The sequence below is a fragment of the Triticum aestivum genome, chromosome 5B (assembly GCF_018294505.1).
Source record: "Triticum aestivum cultivar Chinese Spring chromosome 5B, IWGSC CS RefSeq v2.1, whole genome shotgun sequence".
Classification (NCBI taxonomy): domain Eukaryota; kingdom Viridiplantae; phylum Streptophyta; class Magnoliopsida; order Poales; family Poaceae; genus Triticum; species Triticum aestivum.
Window position 1 is genome coordinate 395,509,471 of NC_057807.1, and position 21,704 is coordinate 395,531,174.

Below are 21,704 nucleotides of genomic sequence, written 5' to 3' on the forward strand. Positions count from 1 at the left end.
ATCCACATATGACCTAAACCTGAAGTCAAACTCGGCCCCACCGATTCTTTCTACCCGGCGCCACCGAGTTCAGATGTCATAGCCACTGCCACAAACCCTAGGCAAATCGGTCTCACCGATAGGGATCTCGGTCTCACCGAGTTGGGATTGTAATCTCTTTGTTCCCCTTCATAATGTTTCGGTCTCACCAAGATGAGCGATCGGTCCCACCGAGATTGCAATGTAAACTCTCTGTTTCCTTTTCGTAACATTTCGATCTCACCGAAATGAGTGAACCGGTCCCACCGAGTTTACCTGACCAACTCTCTGGTTAGCTTATTACCAAACCGATTTTGTGTAATCGGTCTCACCGAGATTACGTTATGTCCTAACCCTAACCATATCGGTCCTACCGAGTTGCATGTCGGTCCCACGGAAAACCCTAACGGTCACTAGGTTTACTAAATCGGTCCGATCGAGTTTTCTGATTCGGTCCCACCGAGATTGGTAAATTATGTGTAACGGTTAGATTTTGTGTGGAGGCTATATATACCCCTCCACCTCCTCTTCATTCGCGGAGAGAGCTATCAAAACAAACCTACACTTCCAACTTACCAATTCTAAGAGAGAACCACCTACTCATGTGTTGAGATCAAGATATTCCATTCCCACCATATGAATCTTGATCTCTAGCCTTCCCCAAGTTGCTTTCCACTCAAATCTTCTTTCCACCAAATCCAAATCCTGTGAGAGAGTTGAGTGTTGGGGAGACTATCATTTGAAGCACAAAAGCAATGAGTTCATCATCAACGCGCCATTTGTTACTTCTTGGAGAGTGGTGTCTCCTAGATTGGCTAGGTGTCACTTGGGAGCCTTCGACAAGATTGTGGAGTTGAACCAAGGAGTTTGTAAGGGCAAGGAGATCGCCTACTTCGTGAAGATCTACCGCTAGTGAGGCAAGTCCTTCATGGGCGACGGCCATGGTGGGATAGACAAGGTTGCTTCTTTGTGGACCCTTCTTGGGTGGAGCCCTCCGTGGACTCGCGCAGCCCTTACCCTTCGTGGGTTGAAGTCTCCATCAATGTGGATGTTCAATAGCACCACCTATCGGAACCACGGCTCAAAAATCACCGTGTCTCCAAATTGCATTTGAAATCTCCAAACCCTTCCCTTTACATTCTTACAAGTTGCATGCTTTATTTTACGCTGCTCATATACTCTTTGCATGCTTGCTTGAATTGTGTTAAGATTGCTTGACTTGTGCTAAGTTTGCTAAAATCTGCCAAAGAATAAAATTGGGAAAAGGTTAAGTTTTTATTTGGTCAAGTAGTCTAATCACCTCCCCCTTTAGACATACTTCAAAATCCTACACACACATATCCCACGTGGCCTTCCACCATTGAAACGCCCCACAAGGACCTCAAGACGATCAATAAAGTGTAGGAACTTGTGGATGTCGTCCCAGTCAACTTTAGTGCCATCAGTAACAGTCGAGTTATTACAGAATAACAAATGAGCAGTCTGCTTAACTCTGAAAAACCCTACACGTGCCACCAATTATAAGAAAATATTAGTTAGAAGTAGCATCTTCATGAGAGTTTCATTGCTACTTCTAAAGTTAAATTGTGATTAGTTAGACATAATAGGTGGATTAAGAAGTAATCGAGGCAACAAGCAAGAACCATATACAAAACTAATATGGATGAACAATTGGAACGACGTCGGGGTGGAAGATCACAGTGAAGATGAGACCAGGTTCTGCTATTTACATAAACATTCGTGCGCCAACTTTCAGTCCGTAACACTTGAGAAAGTTTATCCAAGTTCGGCCATAAAAAAGCAGCGATCTTCTTGGTTCATGAACCCAACTCGTAACTTATATCCATGGCTTGTCTTCACTGTGACCATTAAACTGGTATATTCAGTTATGGCAAGGCCGAGCATCTTGAGTATATGTGTTCTGGCAGAGCAAATAATGCACTGCATGAAAGATAATATGAGAACACAATGTATTCCCTATCCAAACCTAGAAATAACTTCCTCCTTCACGTCAGTGTTGACCATCGTACTAGTAATACCTTTTATACAAATATAGCAATCCAAATTTTCAAATTAGTCGACAGCATGTTCAAAAAAAACCCACCCTCCCGGATAGAAAAGATGATTCTAGAAACATACTGTGCGTGTTTTAAAATCCTGTGTTAGGATGAGAAGGAACAAGTGTGGCGTCTCGCCGAGGGCGCAGAAACCTGTAGGGTCCTCGCACTTTGGGCACTGCAAATGAAACACGCTAGATCAGTAGAAAGAAAAATGCATCAACGACGGAGGCTGCCAACCTAGGATTACCTGCGACCAAGGGACTTGGATTTATCGGGGATGGATGAAGAATTCGTACCTGGTTCTCCATGAGAAAACCCTATGCAATTGCCGAGAGGGGGTTTTCTCTGAACAAGCAGACGAAGCTAGAAAGGGGGGGGTTGTGATTTGATGGCTCATTGGGCATTACTGCGGCGCTACGACCGTGGTGTGTCTACCATGCCGTTGTGCACTCTAATTTGTGCATATGACATGTGGACCCCATTGCCGGATGCCCCACATATCAGCGAAAGGAAGTAGAAAGACATGAGTAACTAGCTACACATTTAAAACAAAAAAGAAGCTAGCCAACTCACCTCCAGAGGGCTCCCTCGCGCGCAGCCCTTTGTGGCTGTCTGATATGGCCTTCGGCGCGTCTAGATCGTTGGATATTCCCCTTACGGTCAAATCTTTTTCACCTCACGGTTGTTTTTTGTGTCCAATGACGGGTGGGATCGCCTCGAGCTCGCATTGGCTGGGTCACTCTCGCGCATGTGCAGGACGTTTTTGCCCAATCCTCACGCGCCACATTGACCTCCTTTCCCAATCCCCTCGTGCCGCACCAGCAGAACCCTAGCCCCTTTCCCCGATCCCCACAGCAGCCGCACACTCTCCTCGCTCGCAGCCTCCTCCTCTCCTCTCCCCCACGCCGCCGGCCTTGTCTCTCCCCCACGCCGCCGGCCTTGTCTCTTCGCTCGTCTCCTCCTCTCTTCCATGCCTCCATGGTTCCAGACTGGGAACTGGTCATCGTCGTGCGAGAGCAGGGCAACGGGGTCTTCGCGGAGGAGTGGAGGGGGAGGATGCGGACGACAGGGCGAAGGAGGTGGCTGGCGAGGAGGACAAGTAGCAGGGGGGAGGAGAAGGGTGACGCCTCGCACACCGTCTCCTCCCCGCGGCGGTTGGCCGGTCGACTCGTCGCGCCACCGCGTCCTCACCTCCTTTGCGCCATGAGAGGCGCCGCCTCTGCTTCCACCCCCGCTTCCTGCTTCCTTCCTCCTTTGCACCACAGCTGCTGCTCTACTCCCTCCCTTGCCAGCCACCGGCTCACGAACCTCCCTCGTTTGGGCCAGGGCAGAAGGCCATGGCGAATCTTGCGTCTCTGGAAGAAGCAGCAGGGTTGGTGGAGCGTCGAATACGGGCGGGGTCAACGGTTGAGGGAGGGTCGCCCACCGAAACAGCAGGAGAAAGACCTTGAGGTGGTTCAGATATGCCTCTACATCCTTTTTCTCTTTCCCTAGGTTTTGATCTCCTATACATATTTTGGCCACCTAAGTTCTATCCGCTCTTTGTCAATTTTAGTGAAGCTGCATCATCCAACATAGCGAGATGAAGTACTCAGAAAAAATTGCAGCAAGTGCGATTGATAGTCAAGGAATTGATTTGATTCTGAATCTTCCGTTCTTCAGGTACTTATTTCACACTCTCTCTGATTGGTCAATGTGCTATGCAAAGTTGTTATATATAAATTTGCTTTCATACATGTCTGCATCATAATTAATGTTATTCCCTTCTGAATTAGCAAGATTTAGACGAGAATTCACAACAATGTCAATGCTAGGTTTGATTCACCACCAGTGCTCTTTAGGTTACAGAGGGTTTTTTAATTGAGCATTCAACTCCGCCTTTGTCAGTATAAAAAATTCATGGAGGTTTGGTGTCTTCTTTATTATCTGGGTGCATTATGTACTATGCATGGTACTAACTGTGAGTATTGTTGCCAGTCAATATGCATTCGTCTACTTTGGATCTTTCTTTTCTTACTTTATACTTGCTTTGCTATTTGTCATGTATGCACATGTTTTGGATTAATCTACTTAGAAGCATGAGTTTATGAAAATCGATATCTACTAGGATTGCTCTGCTCCTGTTGACATGCAATGCCAATTGTGACATGACAGATTTGTCTGAAGTGGAACGGACGGTCGTCACCTTTGACTAAGCTGCTGAGCCCAAGAAATGTGGCAGACTGGTGGCCTAGCTGTTCAACTTCTCAACACGGTTCAATTTTGTCTTTGGTCATCCTTGCATACACTCGGCAGAGAAGTATCTATACTGAATTTCTGCTCTAGGTAATTTATACTCATATAATTTATCTCTAATACGCAGTCCAAATCATTAGTGCTAGATCGACAATTTTTAAGCCCTATTTGTGGAAGTGCATTGCATGTGTAACTAAACTGGGCCTGCACTACTTGCTGCATCTGTGTTGTATGCGTTTAGCCATGATGTACTCGAGGAAGCTCGAGTTCCTCGACTTTTACAGGTACCATCCGCCTCCCTCCCGATATTCAGATCTCCGTATTTGGTGAATGCGGTGTTTTGGTTTTGTTTCTTGTATGATTTTGTGTGTATGTGCTGGGAGTATTGATTCTAGGTGTTATATGATATGTATATTTCCGTGCGAACATGTGTAGAGTGAGTCGTTGTTATATGCCTTGAACATTAGAAAACCAGATGATCAGGAACAACATATAGGAAAGCTACTGGAAAGCTACTGTTGTTACCGTGTTGTGAGATTATGTAAAGCCTGAACAAGGAGAATTTTGGGGGTTCCACTCCTTGAATTTGGTCCAGAATAAATGGTTGTTTCCTATTGCTTGTTCAAAAACTTGTCTGAAATTATCAGAGTGATATGAGTTCAGGTATGGTTTGGACTGTCTGTGTGCTTTCTCAAACACAAAGCTAACGAAAAAATGGGGATTATGTTTTTAGTTCGAGCGTGGATACTCGGCAGTAGCGATTTAGGTCTTTTTGTAGAACAGAATGATTAACTCGGTCTATTTCTGGAAAACTGCACTGTAGAAGATATATGTATGAACGATTGTAACACTGAAAATGCAAAATTTACAGTATGTGGTAGTGATGGTTGGTGGGGTGTGACTTTTTTGCTGGCATTGTCCAGTGCAGTTTTAGGATTTCTACTGAGTGGTGCCGCGTTCTGAGATTTGTTTTTGTGTGTTGCTGTCTGCAGGAAAATTCCTAGGGATTTGATTGACGGAGGCATCAGTATCTGGCATTGTCCAAGAAGCCATCGGTGGGGCTGGTGAGTGTAATCTTGCAAGCAATTGCATCTGCTATTTTCTTGTTTCAGATCATATGTTGATACTTCATTTTACTCAATCTTTCGTATTAACCATAAGGGTAAAGGATATCATGTTCTGAACATTGCTAGGGCCCATGCTTCAGATGAGATTAATTCCTTGATTGCTGTTTCTCAATTATTCATTCTAGAATTTGGCCCTTACTTGAGTGTCCCAGGTTGCTTCTTTTTTCTGTTGGTCGAGATTTGTTCCTTTAGTTTCTAGATGCTACATTAGTTTTATTTCCTACATACTATCATGGCCCTTGGTTGATTGTTTGTCTTGATATCCCAGATTTGGCTGGACGTTGTATTTTGCTCTGCCTCATGCTGCTTATATTTTGTGCTTGCGTGTAAATAGGTTGGCGGCTTAATTGACCCAATTTAATTATTGGAATGCTTTTTTGTAGTCCACAACACTACCTATTCTTTTGGCTGCAATGTTCTCAATTTCTTTCGAAAACTGTTCATCTAATACCATTACAATTTAGGTTCCATACTGCTCTGAGAGTAGTTGCAGTACAATTGAGCCCCACACGTCTCATACCAATATAGTTTGGGTTCCATACTTGTCTGAGAGTACTTACATGTCTCCTTTTCTATTTATTTTATTAGTGTGATTAGTGTATAAACATTTCCTTGGTTGTGAAATCAGTGAACTACGTTTAACTGCTGCAGAGCCAGGCTCAAATGTTTTTTTGAGCATAAAATGTTCTTTAGTTGTGTTGGATTTCCTTCCATACTATCTTTCGTGTTGAGTCACTATCACTGTCTCCTACCACTGTGTCATCATATCTCCTTTCAGTATATATTGTGTATGTCTGTCCGAAAAGAATGGTTGTCTTGACCATGAAATTGGCAAATGATAAATGAGCCCATATTTTTTTTTGATATGCTAGTCTGACCAAAATGGTATGATGATAACAACTAATCAATCATACAAGGAGTTGGTGGGCCATTGCTTAGTCACAACTTGGTCTTGTGACAGCAGCAATGGCCTTGTGAGGTTTGTCACAACTTGGTCTTCCGTTTTTAATGTTTGCATTCCTTTTGTTGCAAGGTGACTGTGGGATGCTCGCTTGACCCCCTGTCCACAACAAAAACCGGAGGAACCTTCACTTTGTATAGATGGTGATGGATATGGACATATAAGAACACCTCCCTTCCGAAAATCAACTAGGGCAGATAAGAAAACCCACCTGAGAATCTATTGTATACCATATTTTTTAGCCTCTTAACATGTCCATGTACATGTTGTAGTCTATATTTCGATATAGAATATATTGTTACATGCAACTGTTTGAGTTGGGGCCATTGCTGCTGCCGGCTAAAATTATAATATTTGTAACTAATATTTTTGGTTGACATATTACTAGCGAATTGGATATCATATCCCTAAACTAGGAATTCTTTCATTATTGGAGGTTTTCATCTGCATATACAAGGTAGCAGAAGAAGCAGGTGAGTGGCCTCTGTTTTGTTTCTTTATGACAGTATCCTCTACATAATGGTTGAAACGGTGTATAGCCTGAAGCACGTGATGTTTCTTTCAGTGTATATTTGTGATTTATGGCGTTTGATGCGCATAGGGCAGAACCTCACATCACATACAGTATTAGAGAGGAATGTTTTAACAGTTAGTGTTTCAAAGATTTATACTGTTTCAGCTAGCTAATGAATGTTTGTGGAGCTACAGATTTGGTATCAAAAGTACATCATTTGGGAAATTGGGTTTTTAGTTAATGTGTGTCAGGCATCAATAGTTTTGAAATATTACCATGTTGCCGAATATATCATACAATTATAGGTGCATTTAGTTCCCTAGAACATTTGTTCTTGACTACCCAGTACCCAGTTGAGATATCACCATTAGCGAAACCACATTGGAGGTAATTCTATTAAGTCGGAAAAGCTATATGTTCCAGAATTATTGTTTAATGAAGTACTCATTTTGCTTTATTCGTATAATATGTCTTCCTGTTTTGTCATCGACTTAATATTATCCATTGAAAGTTCTCCTTTTGTAATGCGAGTGACCGATAGGACAAATACCATTATGCATCAAGTATAGTCGAAGTAGAACGTTGTCCTAGTATTAGTAGATTACATGCTAACGTGCAGATAACATGGTTCTGAAGTCGAAAATCATTGCCACAATGTTACAGATTAGAGTTTCCAAAATAATATTATACTCCCTCCGTCCGGAAATACTTGTCGGGAATGGATTAACCATGGAAAATGGATGAAATGGATGTATCTACAACTAAATTGCGTCTAGATACATCCATTCCTCCGACAAGTATTTTCGGACGGAGGGAGTAGTAATCACATCCATTTCATTGGATGTGACGTGATGTATCCTATATGCGGAGCCATGAAAGAAATGTAACTATGGAAGTTGTAGATAACAGTATACAGTTGTTCGAGTGCTCTCTGGCTAAACCTGATGCCTTTTGTACATCAAGGCTCTGAATTTTTGAAGGATCACAACTTACTTTCAAAGTAACAATAATATTTGGAAAATATCAGAGGTGACAGAGAACAATTTAATAGGATAGTGGCAAATAAGGCCCATTTCCTTAAGGTATCAGCACATAACACTTTTCACTAATTTGGCCAGTTAGCAATGCTCTGGTTTGTGCCAGTCAGGAATTGAGAGCGTCAGTAGTCTCTGCATAAATAACCATCAGACTCGAGGTCAACACTGAGAGAGGGACTGCATACAGTTTTGTTCAAGCATACCCCTTCAAGTTATAATTGCAATACACTATGCTGGATACAAATGACCTTTCGATTTGAACTATTCATATTGTGTAATTTGATGACCTGGGCAGGATCCAGGTTTCGGTTGTTAGCAACTATAATGATCAGACTCTTTTCTCTTTTTGTAGGTATGCTGGTCTTGATGTGGTTTTGGACTGAATGTTTCTCACTTGGAGGAATGCTTTTTGCTAAAATCAATATATTTTTCAGTCCCCAACGATTTTATTCCTCAGCGCCCAATGGACTTCTATCAATATTTTCTTCCAAACAATGTATTGAATTGACTATGATTCATTGGAGTTATTTGACAGAGAGAAATATTCTCTGTATACTGGATACAGTTACTCATGATAGGTCCTTTTACTCCCTAGCGACAAATACACTCATTTTTAGTTTTATGTACCGCCATTGACATATATCTTTTCTTCCAAACTGTGAGACATTATGTAAATGTACATCGGGGAATGTATTATGTACATGTATATTATTTCAAATGGGTCTCTGCGAACATGGTAGCAAGTATTTTGTGCTATCAGATTAGAATGTGTGTATACATCTCATTGTTGACAACAATGCACCATAATTAAGTTTCCCTTCTTTCAGCTTATTTGTTGCTACCTGAGATAGTACCAAGTATGATCTTTGGTTTGCCATGTACGACACCGCGGAGTCATTTTATTAAGCTGGCATTAGTAATTTTGCATTTTACATAGTTCATGTGCAAGTTAAACGTATGTCCAATAATTACTAATATTAAGTTTATAATGTTGGCACAGTCTGTTATTGCCGTTATCTTCTTGGGAGTACTTGAGAAGGCGTGGCTGGGAATGTGGGGACATGCCATGGCAGAGGCGCATGGTCGGCAGGAGGAGTCAGGGAGGCCTGAAGGTGGACATGTGGATGTTATCGCGGCATTGACACATTTCGCTCCACCGATGCTACATACCAGGGTGAGTGAATGCTATCATGGCCTTAGATGCCTTGTCTAATTCTTGCTTGAATTTTTGGTTTTGTATGCTTGGATGTATGTTCAGTTCCTACATTGTTTTTCTCATGTGGAGTTGAAACCACATCTGGTTGGTCCAATAGCAAATAATGGTATGTTTCACTCTGAAATCATATTGCATATAGAGAGATGTTCATTGTTAGTCATTGGGTTGTGGTATGAACTGACGACTTTTATAGTCAGTTTACCGTGTCATCTATTTAGAATCAAGCAAATTTGGGCCTAAAAAACAATCAGGTCGACACAGTAATTTTGGCAAAACGAGAGACTGTGATTTTCCTCTCTTTAATTTTGAATTATCTTTGACAGGAAAATGTTTCCTTTTTTTGGTCTAACCTGTCGTAATTTTGTCTCGTCGGTCCATCTATATGAGAACCTTCGAAGTGGAAGTCACAAGGTGGAGCCTTTGACAGGAAAATGTTTCCTGTGTTTTGGTCTAACCTGTCGTAATTTTGTCTCGTCGGTCCATCTATATGAGAACCTTCGAAGTGGAAGTCACAAGGTGGAGCCTTTGACAGGAAAATGTTTCCTGTTTTTTGGTCTAACCTGTCGTAATTTTTTCTCGTTGGTCCATCTATACGAGAACCTTCTATGTGGAAGTCACATGGTGGAGTCTCAGTATGTTTTTATTCAAGGTAAGCTGAAAAGTTTTTACATGATATTTGAACTGAAACTTAACTATGTCATGACTGATACTTCATTTAAGACTCCTGGCTGATACTATGACCAGATCTTCTCCGTCTTGATTCTTAATGCCTTCTTCGTTTTAGTCTCCATCTACATGTGCAATCAATATTTTGCTAGAGATGTCTATATAATTGTATTGCACATTGTTTTTCTGCTATCTAAATAACACTTTAGTTGGCTTTGGCGGTGGTGGTGCAGGATTTGTTGGAAGCCACAGAGCGCACCCGAGAAAGAGAGGAGGAGAATGCTCTGAAGAGAGGAAATGATAAGTTTTATTGTTTTGTTTTAAGAGAAAGGGATTTGATATGTAGTCCTCTGGCTTATTTGTATTCTACTATGTGTATGGCCAAAGAAATCATGATTTCATACACATATATTTTTAAACAAAACCCTATGTATGTTTTGCTCAAACAGTGTCATTGGAAAGCGCTCATATTTTCAATGCGTACATGATTTTAAATGGTTCTTTGTGAAGATGGTAGCAAATATTTTGTGCTATCAAATTAAAATGTGTGTATATACATCTCATTGTAGACAACAATCGACCATGTTTCTTATTAAAGGTTATTGCACCATGGATAATTTTTTCCTTGTGCATAGGGATTTAGAGTGCCTCTGCATCATTTGGTGCAACAGATCCCCGTTTTCCCTAACTAAGAGATTAAATTTGTTGCCATATGTGCTTGCCCGTAACAAAATCAACTAAACTATGGATTTTTTTTTGTTGCTAACTTGAAATCATCAGCATGATAACCATATTTTCGGTATAGCATTCTACTACAAATATTGAATAGGTATTCGCAAAATGTAACTATTTTCATCGACAACATGGCTTTAGCGGATCTTTGCGCCAGTTGGCGTAAAATCGCACCGGTCGGGGCTGACGAAACTTCTCTGTCACCCAGCTGAGGAACCAAGAAAGAAAGGAAGTCTTCGCTGGCTCCGCCCCAACCGCTTCCATATTCAGCTTCTCACGGGCCACAGGCATCGCTCAGTGTGGGTTGGGCTAAATAACATATGGGCTCTAATACCTCTTGATCCCTGTATCTCCATATATGCACAAGAAAGACATGTTTTTTTCTTAGGTTTCTTATCTTTTCCCCCCTTTTTTTGCAGGAAAAATATGCATGGCCATGTTTCTCATCATGAACCATGTTTTCAAACTTGCTAAAAAAATACAACCATGCCAACTTTACTCTCTCATCATGGTGGCCATATTTTTAAACTAAACATATTCATATTATGCAAAGTTTCCCTTTTCCCAGACTATTATTTAACAATGTAATAAACATGTTTAGAAAATAGCATGATTTAGTTGAAGGTTCTTGCAGCATGAAACTATTTTCATCGACAACATGTCTTGAGCAGGTCTCTGCGTCATTTGGCGCAACGGGTCAACTAGTTTAACATATAATGTTCCGGGGCGACCCGCCGTCCCGAGCGCCCCCCGATTTCACTGCGTTTTTTGCCGTTCGATCAGCCTTGGTCAGGTCAATGCGTGTGCACGATCGTTTGATTTTTACATGCTGTTTTGACCCAGACTTTTTTCGTTGACGCACGATGACTAGTGGGCTCGGCGATGCCTTCCCGTGTCTCGTCACGCGGAGTCCGCGTCGTGCGGCATGGGCGAGCCATAGAGGAATTGGCCGGCGCTGATGCACCCGTTTTCTTTTCCCGCACCTGTGATGTACAGATGACGGGTGGGCCGGTGCTGGCCTTGGTCCCGCTAGCCGGTGCCACTAGCTGCATGTCCCACGGTGTAATGTGTAGGGTAGTGTTTTCTCACGTCAACAGTTCTTGGCGGGACGCTCTGCCGGGCTGCTCGCGACGTGCGTTGGGGGAGCAGTTGCGGAGGGGTTGGCCGGTGCGTGTGCACCCGGCTTCTGCACCCACCTTTGCCCTACCGCGATGACGGGTGGGCCGTCGCTGGTCCTGGTCCCGCTCGTCGGCTGCCCTGGATGCATTCGTCGGGGTCGTCCCGTCGTTGGTTGCGGTCGCGTGCAGGGCGGGCCCAGCGCTGCGTGCGGCTCAGTTTCGACATAAAAAGAGGGCAAGGGAAAAAGCAAAGCGCCTCCTCTCGCACTCCACGGTCCATCGCGCCCACCTCCCGCATCTCGTCCAAACCTCCTCGGCGGGCTTGGAGGCGAGCTTCCCCAGCAGCCGCGGAGGTGTGCAGGCAAAGGGCGACGGCGCCGGCGTGCAGGCAAAGGGCGACGGTGGCGGCGCTCGATTCGTTCTGTAGGAGAGAGAGAAGATGAGAGGGAGCGAGAAGGAAGAAGATGAGAGGAAAAGAGAGAAGGGGGGAGGAGAGGGAGGCGTCGTGTCAGACGGGAGTGGGTCACCGGCCGGCGTGGGCCTGCGCTGGCGAGGTCGGGCTCGACCTTGTGGTTGGTGGCGGCTCGATCTGCTCCTGGATCGGGACCTACTAGGAGGCTGGCGCACGTCTTCTAACCTGTAGCGGACTGTACAGCCAGCGGGAGCGCCGGTCCAGATCATGGGCATAGCTCGGTCGAGCTACAGCGAGTGCATCTGATTCCAACACATCAAGGTGAGCTTCACACTTCGTTCCCTCTTTTATTCTTCTCACGCAACGAGGGGTCAGTGGAAAGGCAATGTGTTTGATATGTGGAGTTGGTGTTGAGGCTGGCGGTAGTACACAGGGAAGGCGCCCATCGCTTGATCTTGGAGTTAATTCATATCTTTTTTTCTTGAAAGTGTGAAGACATTTCTTAGATTGTTTCTTGTTTTTTTGGTGTGTGTTCTGTTCTACTGATAAGTGGCAAGAAAGAAAAAACCTGCTTGAATTATAGAAAGTGTTGTAAGAAAATTATGAGAATGGAATATGGACTGCATATATACGTATGATGCAGCTGTTTTGCATCCGGAGATTGGATTACAAGTTCTTCATGTTTGTGTACACTGATTTCTCAAAAGTATTATGTGCTGCACATATTTTTATTTCTTTTGACTAATTTAGAGCAAGGTAGGTGTGAAGGCTGCCGATTCAAGGCTCAACTCGAGCAAAACTTGAGTTCTTGATTGTTTTGTCGATGTAGCATCTGAGACTGACTTCTCTACCCAGTTCTGCTCTGTAACTTCAGAATATATGTTGTCATGTGCTTGCTTCAGCTTTCGGTGTCCGGATGACTACATGAACAAGACTCGCCAGGTCCGGATGACTATATGAGCAAAACTTGATTTCTTGATTGTTTTGTCGATGTAGCATCTGAGACTAACTTCTCTACCAGAAAACAAGCCTTTTAACCTTCTTATTATGCCTGCAGGTTGACGATTGTGAGGTTATCGATATTCTCCTGCAAACGAGTAAATAGCATAAAACTACTACAATTCGGGTTAGGGTTCCAAAAACCTACCGGATTTTATTTTTTCACTGATAACTACCAACTCAGGGGCCGACTGTTTCAAAAAACCCAAATCACCTAGTGCTTTACGATCGATTGCGATTATGACATGTCGGGTCCACACCTAAATGAACAGTCTGTTTGACCGTTAGTTTGACCGTTAACTTACAAGTGGGACCCACATGTCAGTGTCTCTTCCTCATAATAAGCAATCGGGCCCCTGCAATTTTTCTGAAAAAGCAATCGGGTCCATGTAGTTTTTCTCGAAAAGCAATCGGGTCCCTGCTTCTTGCCGCCGTCGTGCCATGCCGTCCAAACGGCCTCTGCTACTGCTCCATGCCGCCACCGCGCACCTGCAGGCCTATGCTACTGCTCCATGTCGCCGCCGCCCACCTGCAGGCCTCTGTTGCTACTCTTGGGCCATAGCGACGGCCTCTGCTGCTGCTCCTTGCAGCCGTCGAGCCACGACGGCCTCTGCTGCTGCTCCTTCCAGCCGCCGAGCCCTGCGTCGCGTGTCCGCGGCCGGCGGCGCCACGGTCGAGTTGGTGCGGCGCGTGGTGACTTCGACGACGCCCGGACGATGTGACGCATGCGCCGGCCGTCGGAGCTGGTGGCTTTCGGCGGCGGCGAGCTGGTGGCTTCTATCAGCGGAGGAGAGAGGGAGGCCGGGGAGGGGCGTCGCCGGCTTGGGAGAGGAGAAGGCCGCCGGCTAGGGAGGGGCGTCGCCGGCTTGGGAGAGGAGAAGGCCGCCGGCTAGGGAGGGGCTAGGTGGGTGCCGTGCTCGGGAGAGACAGAGTTCACGGGAGGGGAGGGGAGGAAAAGGAGAGAAGAAAGAAAAGAGGAGGAAGAGATAACTTACATGTGTGCCCCACACGTAAGTTAACGGTCAAACATAACAGTCAAACAAACGGTTTGCTTAAGGGTGGGTCCGACCTGTCATAAACATTATCAATTTTATAACACATGATGATTTGGGTTTTTTGAAACAGCCGATCCCTGAGTTAGTAGTTATCAGCGAAAAAATAAAATCCGGTAGTTTTTTGGAATCCTAACCTGAATTGTAGTAGTTTTATGCTATTTACTCACTGCAAACTGAATTACTTCCTTTGTGCTTGCGTACCATGAAGATGGGCAGTGAGCTATCAAAAAAGTATGTAACTAACCATCTCAATCGTCATCTAAATATTATCACAATCTTTCTTTTTTGTTTAGCCTAACAAATGTCAAATTGTTTCTTTTCAAAAAGCAAATTTTGCTGTCTGAAGTTTGTTTGGAACACTATATTACGAATTTACTATCAGTTCACAGGTTCTTGATTATCTCTAGCCTACTCTGCTACGCAGTGATCTGGCCATTTTTTTACTCAGGTTGTCGTTTGCTCATTGCTGTCCTAGCTGTGCTTCTTCCTTCTGGTAATGCACTGCTCCTTAGCTTGTTTCTTTGTATTTCTTATGAGTCCTACGTTTTGCGTATGTTGCTGCCTCTGCAATTGATAGTATGTGCTTTCTTTTGCTTGGTATAATTTGGTGGGTGTGTTTCCTGGCGCTAGGCCTACTTTTGTCTATGGTTGAGCTATCTGCATATACCATGGGCTGTGCGCTTGTGTACTGACGATGATTTTGGCATGGTTTATTGTCTATTCTTTCTGCTAGATTAGCTTACAATAAGATTGGTGCAGTGGAGGTAAAACTACATTGTCTGGTTGTGTATCTTAGTTTGGCTAAAAGCACAGCATGTCAAATTGATCGGTGGCCATCTTCCCCAGTTTCTGCATATTTATTATTGGAAAGAGAACCAGGATACTCATTGATTAATAAAAGCTTTATAGCTTTGTTCTCCTTTCATTCATTTCTTCAGTATTATTCTCTTGGATTGAAGGTATTATTGTGATGCCGTCCTGTTGTTCTGTATGTAGTGGATGGCCTTTCAGACATGTTTTAATGCGTTGATAGATTGATGCGCTTTATGTCTGCATTGTTGTGCCTGTGTTCTTACACTTTTGTCTATGTTTATTTTGCCGGTTAGACGAACTGCTCTGTTCCTAGACCTGCAGCTCATTTCTGCTCCTCAAGATTTGCTCTCCTTTTCTTCTGCATGTTCATTATTTGTGGCTACAGATATATTTATCTTCCTGCGCGTAACTGATGTCTAGCATTGCTGAAAATACCTTCATCAGAGCTGGTCTCCATGCCTTCATCAGAGCTGGTCTCCATGCCTTCATCAGAGCTAATGTTCACACGATCATTCATGCAAGCTCCCCTCATGCTCAGCCGTGGTGGAAACCTAAAACAACATAGATTTTCAGTCAGCACAGACTAATAAGCCACATTACTGTAACGGCGTGTAAATATGCCAGAGGTTTTGAATGGGGCTTTATACCACCAAATTAGGATGTGTGTATATATCTCATTGTACACAACAAGACACCATTTTTTCGACTTAAGGAGATTATGTTTATTATGATATGTACTTGGCCATAGCTAGGCTTACTAAAACATATACTCTGTGTTATCAAAGTAAAATATGTATACACATCTCTGTGCTATTAAAGGAGATTCAACTATGGATAATTTTTCATCGCACACATGGATTTAGGGTGCCTATGCGCCATTTGGCGCAACAGGTCCACTAGTAAATATATTTTTGATAGAGAGATACTCCCTCTGTAAAGAAATATAAAAATCTTTTATATCACAACTTTATACATAAGAAAAATCAAGGGGAATATATATAACATATATAATTATAAAAAATAGAGTTGTTTTTAACACAGTATAGACGAGTTGGTGATGATGGTGTGCCTGCCGTCCTGCAATATAGGCTGTCCGATTTATATCTGACGGATAGGAAGGAAACTATAGCAATTTTGCAAAAAGGTACCCCCACACCTCTCCACATTTGCAAATAAGCCCTTCCCTCGTTCATCCTTTTCTCTCACAAGATAAAATACTCATACAAATGCATTGATGTTACGTGCAACGCACGAGCATTATGGGGGTTGAGTTGAGAACATAATACTCAGACAGGCTCACGGTTCTGGACTTTGGGCCGCAGGCCCACCCTGCATGTTTGGGGGCCCATGTGTTCTACCACAGCGCTTTTTATATTGCAAGCGATCGGTACGGCGCTGGTTTTAGATGCTGTCGCAAGGCGAATACACAAAATTGAATAAAGCACGGCAGCTGTTGGAATGAAATCGAACAACAAATCCTAACCAGCAATGAGAGTTGCAATTCTATCAACGATATACCATGTGATAAATAATACTGTCGTACTACTTATACACACAGGACACTTGTTTCACCATGCCAGATTATTACATCAAAATCTCTCGGAGGATAGATCAGTTCGGCAGTTGCGTGCTGCTACTGAAGAATTTCAAAGTTGATTTGGACCAGCTTTCCTTGCCGAGAAAGTTTGATTTTGACATCATCACCTACCGCAAGATATGATTTAGATTTGAACCTTGACCATCCTTTAGCATCAATCAACATGCGACCATTCTTTGTACTTACTGTATATTGAGCAGATTCATTCACACCAAGGCTGCGCATGGTAAGAGAAACTTGGCCGCGGTCGCCCGGATTGTTGAACGACTCCCTCGTTGCTCTAGGAATTCTCTGTTTGCAAACAAGAAGACATACCCAAACAGTTAGATCAATACAGTGAATCATGTGAAACAACATGGAAAGAAATAAGAATGAAGTACTTGGGCGGCCAATGCTTACCAAGAAGGTGGACATGTCGGTTTTTGGAAGGACTTTGGTATATGAAGTGCGAACTGTAGCCCAGTCTGTTGCCGGTGCAACTGCTCGTTTGGTTGCCGCTGCACGGGCCGGAGCAGATGCAAGTGCAAGTGTTGTGAAGGTGCCGAAGCCGCTGCTACTGCCGGAGATTGTGCTCCTTGTAGAGCTGGTGCCGGTGTCGGAGTAGGTGCTAGTGTCGGTGCCCGATCCTCCGGTAGATCAACCTGATCCACTGACGCGGTCGGTGCTCAATCCTCAGCTGGATCAGACTGAGTTGTTGCCTCTATCAGTGCTAGAGCAACTGCTGTTGCTCGATCCATTGCTGAAGGTGTTACCGATGTGCGAGACAGCAGCGATTGTGTCTGGTCTGCTATGATCAGATTTCTAACTTGACTAGGATCCGTGACCGTGATCCAGTTTTTTCTTCATTTCCTTTAAACGCGAGAATGACTAATTGTGGCGTTTTTGTTAAACCAAACTGCAGTTCATCATAGGGATTCAATTTGTACTCAGACAACAGACTGATCCAATTTTTTCCAGTAATATAAGTGATGGACAGTGCCTTCATTACTGACACGACATAAGAAGTGAAACCTACAAAAATAGCCGTCGTAGAGCAAACCAAATGGTTTATTCCGAATGTCACATGGCAAAACCTACATCGTAAAATTGTAGGAAAAGAAAGAAAACATGGCATTAAATCAATAAGATTTAGAGAGTAAATCTATAAGATTTACTTGATGTGACACGGGTGAATCCTTACGAGGAAATCACTATATTGAAGTACTAAACACAAGATTGATCTTCCAACTACGGGTGGCATGCAGGGGCCCCGCCTACTCCCACAAGCAGGACAGTCCAAAGGTCGTGACAAATCGTATGGACCGAACATCCATTGGACTGGAAATCCTGGTGCGTGCGATAAACCCTGCAATGCATATAGATATTGGAGTGTAACCATAATTGATAAATCGTCCTCACAAAAAAGATGATCTGGATACTTCAAAATATACAGACTGAATTGAGTGGACAGACATTAACATAGACCGTTCTCAGGACTGACCACACACCAAAAGCGGCAGTACTAATAAACAATACATGGTTCACAAACACAAATCAAGTACTGAACAATAGTACTTACTACAGACAAGCAAAGTTGCACTAACGAAACTCTACAGACTATTTCTTGCCACCGACCTACGAGATCGAACCCGCATAACTGACTAGGCCATGGACTTCGTGAGAGATGTCTACATGCACCATCACCATCTCATCAACCTTGGAGAACCTAATAGAGTGGTCTTTCCACTGATAAACATGATGATGAAGACATGTCGCATTAGATTTGTTGGGAAGCTTTACAAGAACCACACCCTTCGTAATTGAAGGCACAACCAGGAAATTGTTGTGGTCAAGTACAGCCTCGAGAACACGCCTGACAACAATGCTACAGGAAAACACTAGTACAGGACACGTGGAGACAAGGACACAACAGCTGGATAGTTTAGCAGTAGAACTCATCCTCAGGTCTTCCAGTTCACATGGCATGACTTTGAGAACTTCATCTCCACTGCGGACCTAGTTCTAATTCAAACAAAAACCATATTTTATTACTACCTCCGATCAGAAATATAAGATGATTTTCGATTTTATACTCCATATATGACTACATATACACATAGAAATGAGTGAACAAAGACACTAGAACATGTCTTCAAAGGCATGAGAGCAGAGGGATCACTTGCAATATCCATAACACAAGTTACTGAGGCAAATATACCCTCTTCAAAGGTAGCATTGATGTTCATAAAGTACTCCCTCCGTCCCAAAATTCTTGTCTTAGATTTGTCTATATACGGATGTGTCAAGTCATATTTTAGTATACATCCGTATCTAGACAAATCTAAGACAAGAAATTTGGGACAGAGGGAGTAGTTGAAAGTAATCTATAAGAAATCAGTGTCAATCTCTCGCATGTTCTGGTCAAAAGAGGAATTTAGAACCGTCATTTGGCACACAAAAATCACATGCAAGATCACCTAGAAAGTTGTACTACTAGTATTAGTACTGTGTGTTAGATGAAAAAACACGATCAAGATCGACAAAAAGATCATCAAGAAGAGATATTACCTGGACTTGCTTAATGAGGGACCCCGGAGAGGGGGGCTTGGACATGGCGATGGCTTTGAGCTTGTCTGCGGTAGTGTCGGCGGGGTGCTTGCGCTTCTTTGTACCATGAGCCTCAACTGTTTTGGCCAGAGACATAGACATCACGTCGGCCGGTGCTCCAACGTCCATCCAAGAGAGGAAGCTGAGAGAAGAGTGAAATAAGGAACGAGATGAGGGAGAAGCGAAGCGAGTGGGGGTTTTCTTCAAGAGAGGAAGCTGAGAGAGAAGAGTGAAATGATGGTTGCTTCGTCCGTCCAACTTACTGCTGGAAAGGAGGGGGTTTTGTGTTTTGACGGCTCATTGGGCATTACTGCGGCGCTTCGATCGGGGTAGTCTACCGCCACTCTACTACGGAGTAATTTAGTGCGTGGCTGGTGGACCCAGATGCTAGCTGTCCCACACGTCGGCGAAAGTGAGTAATTTAGTGCATGTCTGGAGGAGGATCCGCACGGTAGAGCGTGTCCAATGTTTTTCTGAAGAAAAAAAAGATTACAGCAAGCATTTCCACTCTTACGATGGAGGATTGCGGAACACGACAGCCACTTGAACATACACAGTGCTCCTACTACTAGGCATGTGCAGTGGTTCATACGTCAGTAATACATAATCTTGTTGCTAGTGTAGTAAGATTTGACGATAACAAATGATGTTGTGCGCATGTTAACAATATGAACAGTAATGTAGTAACATAGTACCGCTTTTTCGACTGTTCGGTCGAGAATGAACGATGAGATCAATGTTAACAGAAGTAGGTCTACAGCGCACGGAGAGTACGGTGCTACAGGACTCCACGAACATGAACCATATGAAGCACAAATAGTGTTAGGCGGGGTGTATGAAGGGTGCATGGGATGGGAGCAAAAGTTCCCTTCTTGACCCACTTTTGGGTGTTTGGCAGAGTGCATGAAGGTTGCATGAGTCCACACTAGTAGGTTAACACAAATACACGAAGAGGAAACAACTATATTGAGATGAGAATGCAACCAAACACACCCACACGCTTTGTGCTACAGTGACTGATCTGCACCGTCTGAGTTTGATCCAACGGTCATGTTGCGCCGAGACATGGACATGCCCATGCAGAGGGCACCTAAACACCACCGAAGTCCCTCTGCTTCTCGAGGCGCACGACATTGGTGATGCAGGGTGCAACCACCCGCAGAGCCCGCTCTCGGTCGATGGGAGCTAGCTCGTTAAAGACGACGTCCAATGGCACGAATGGATTATGGTGACGGAGCCGTGAAAGGATTCGCTCGGCAACGGCGACGGCAGCCTGCAACCCCTCCTTGTCTAGCTCCGCCCCCACCATCGCGCGGAGAGGGCTCAGCTCCTCGGAGATATAGGTGAAGAAGGAGACTAGGTCAAGAAGCCGCAGCTCGTTGAAGTCGACCGGGTGGTCGAACGGGTTTAGCCCGACGGCCGGCATGGTCGCGCTGGCATGACGGTAGGCATCACGCAACCGCAACACGTGCGTGGCAACTTGGTTCACCAAGTGGCTGAGGCGATCCTGGACCTCGTCATGATCGGCCCGCTCGCACTCCAGTCGGCTCCCCTGGTGGCCTATCGTATCTCCTACTTTTTGTAGCAACGCCGCTGATGCCTCGAGCATCTTTGTGGTGGACGCCTGCCGCTTTTGAAGCTCTGTGAACTCCCGCACATAACGGAGGAGCATGGCACTCCTCTCCTCCTTGAGCTCACGGAGCTCCACGTCCTTGGCCCTGAGCTCCGCATCCTTGGCCTGGAGCTCCTGTGTCAGGCGCCTCACCTCGGACTCCGTGATCTACTGCGCCGCCATGGCACCAGGTAGAAGAAATGGGGAGAGGAAGCAAAGGGGGCGAAATGGCTGAAAGGCAATGCAATCTACGGGAAGGCGGAGGGAGCCAGCCGAGGAGCGGGGAATCTTTTGGTTTTCACCATGGTAAAACACTAGTCGACGACTTCTCACATCAGGGAGCAGTGGCTTTTATAGGTGGATTCATCATGACTAATTGCTGCCGCGCCTGCTCCCGGCAATCAAAAAAATTAAAAATCCTGCCACGCCTGCTCCCGTCAATCAAAAAATTAAAAATCTTGCCGCACCCAAACACCAGAGCAATGCTGCGGTGGATATTTAAATTTACCTACCGGCAAGTAGATAAAAAAGGGGTGAAAAAGCAAATGTGGCGGCGTCCTAGCTAATCGGTCGAACTAGCCCAACTAGCTAGCCACCATGCTTCACTGATGTACTCGGCGGGAAAGGTGGTCTTTCGTGATTTGACGACTCATTTACTTGCTTCGGTGCTACAACCGAGGAGGACCCAGAAAACGCGCGGTAGGGCGTCCCATGTCAGGAAGAATATATGCGTGCACCACCCGGGAGGACCCCGAAACCGCGCGGTAGGGTGTGCCACGTCTCGGCACAGAGGAAAAATGTGCGTGTAAAAATATACTGTATCAGACGTAGTACCTATGGTTCGACCTCGAGACCTAGCCAATCGGTCGAAAACACCCCACTAGCCACACAACTTCATCATGCTAACGTGGCACGGAGGATAGGTGTGGTTAGCTCCGTCTCGACC

At 44.4% G+C, this 21,704-nt stretch overlaps 2 long non-coding RNA genes across 9 annotated transcripts; both read left to right on the forward strand.

Moving 5' to 3' along the window:
- The first annotated feature begins 2,875 nt into the window (after positions 1-2,875).
- Positions 2,876-10,355, forward strand: LOC123112054 (uncharacterized). 7 transcript variants are annotated; one of them, XR_006455054.1, is made up of 7 exons: positions 2,876-3,530; positions 3,634-3,740; positions 4,233-4,597; positions 5,306-5,377; positions 6,474-6,874; positions 8,305-9,126; positions 10,068-10,355. It is a non-coding gene; the product is annotated as an uncharacterized lncRNA (long non-coding RNA). The 7 variants fall into 7 exon arrangements; XR_006455055.1 differs by having other exon boundaries at positions 4,233-4,403; positions 4,491-5,377; XR_006455053.1 differs by having other exon boundaries at positions 4,233-4,403; positions 4,555-5,377.
- Positions 10,356-11,730: 1,375 nt separating this feature from the next.
- LOC123112055 (uncharacterized) lies at positions 11,731-15,794 on the forward strand. 2 transcript variants are annotated; one of them, XR_006455057.1, is made up of 3 exons: positions 11,924-13,038; positions 13,154-14,643; positions 15,408-15,794. It is a non-coding gene; the product is annotated as an uncharacterized lncRNA (long non-coding RNA). The 2 variants fall into 2 exon arrangements; XR_006455056.1 differs by having other exon boundaries at positions 11,731-13,038; positions 13,154-15,794.
- The last annotated feature ends 5,910 nt before the right edge of the window (positions 15,795-21,704 follow it).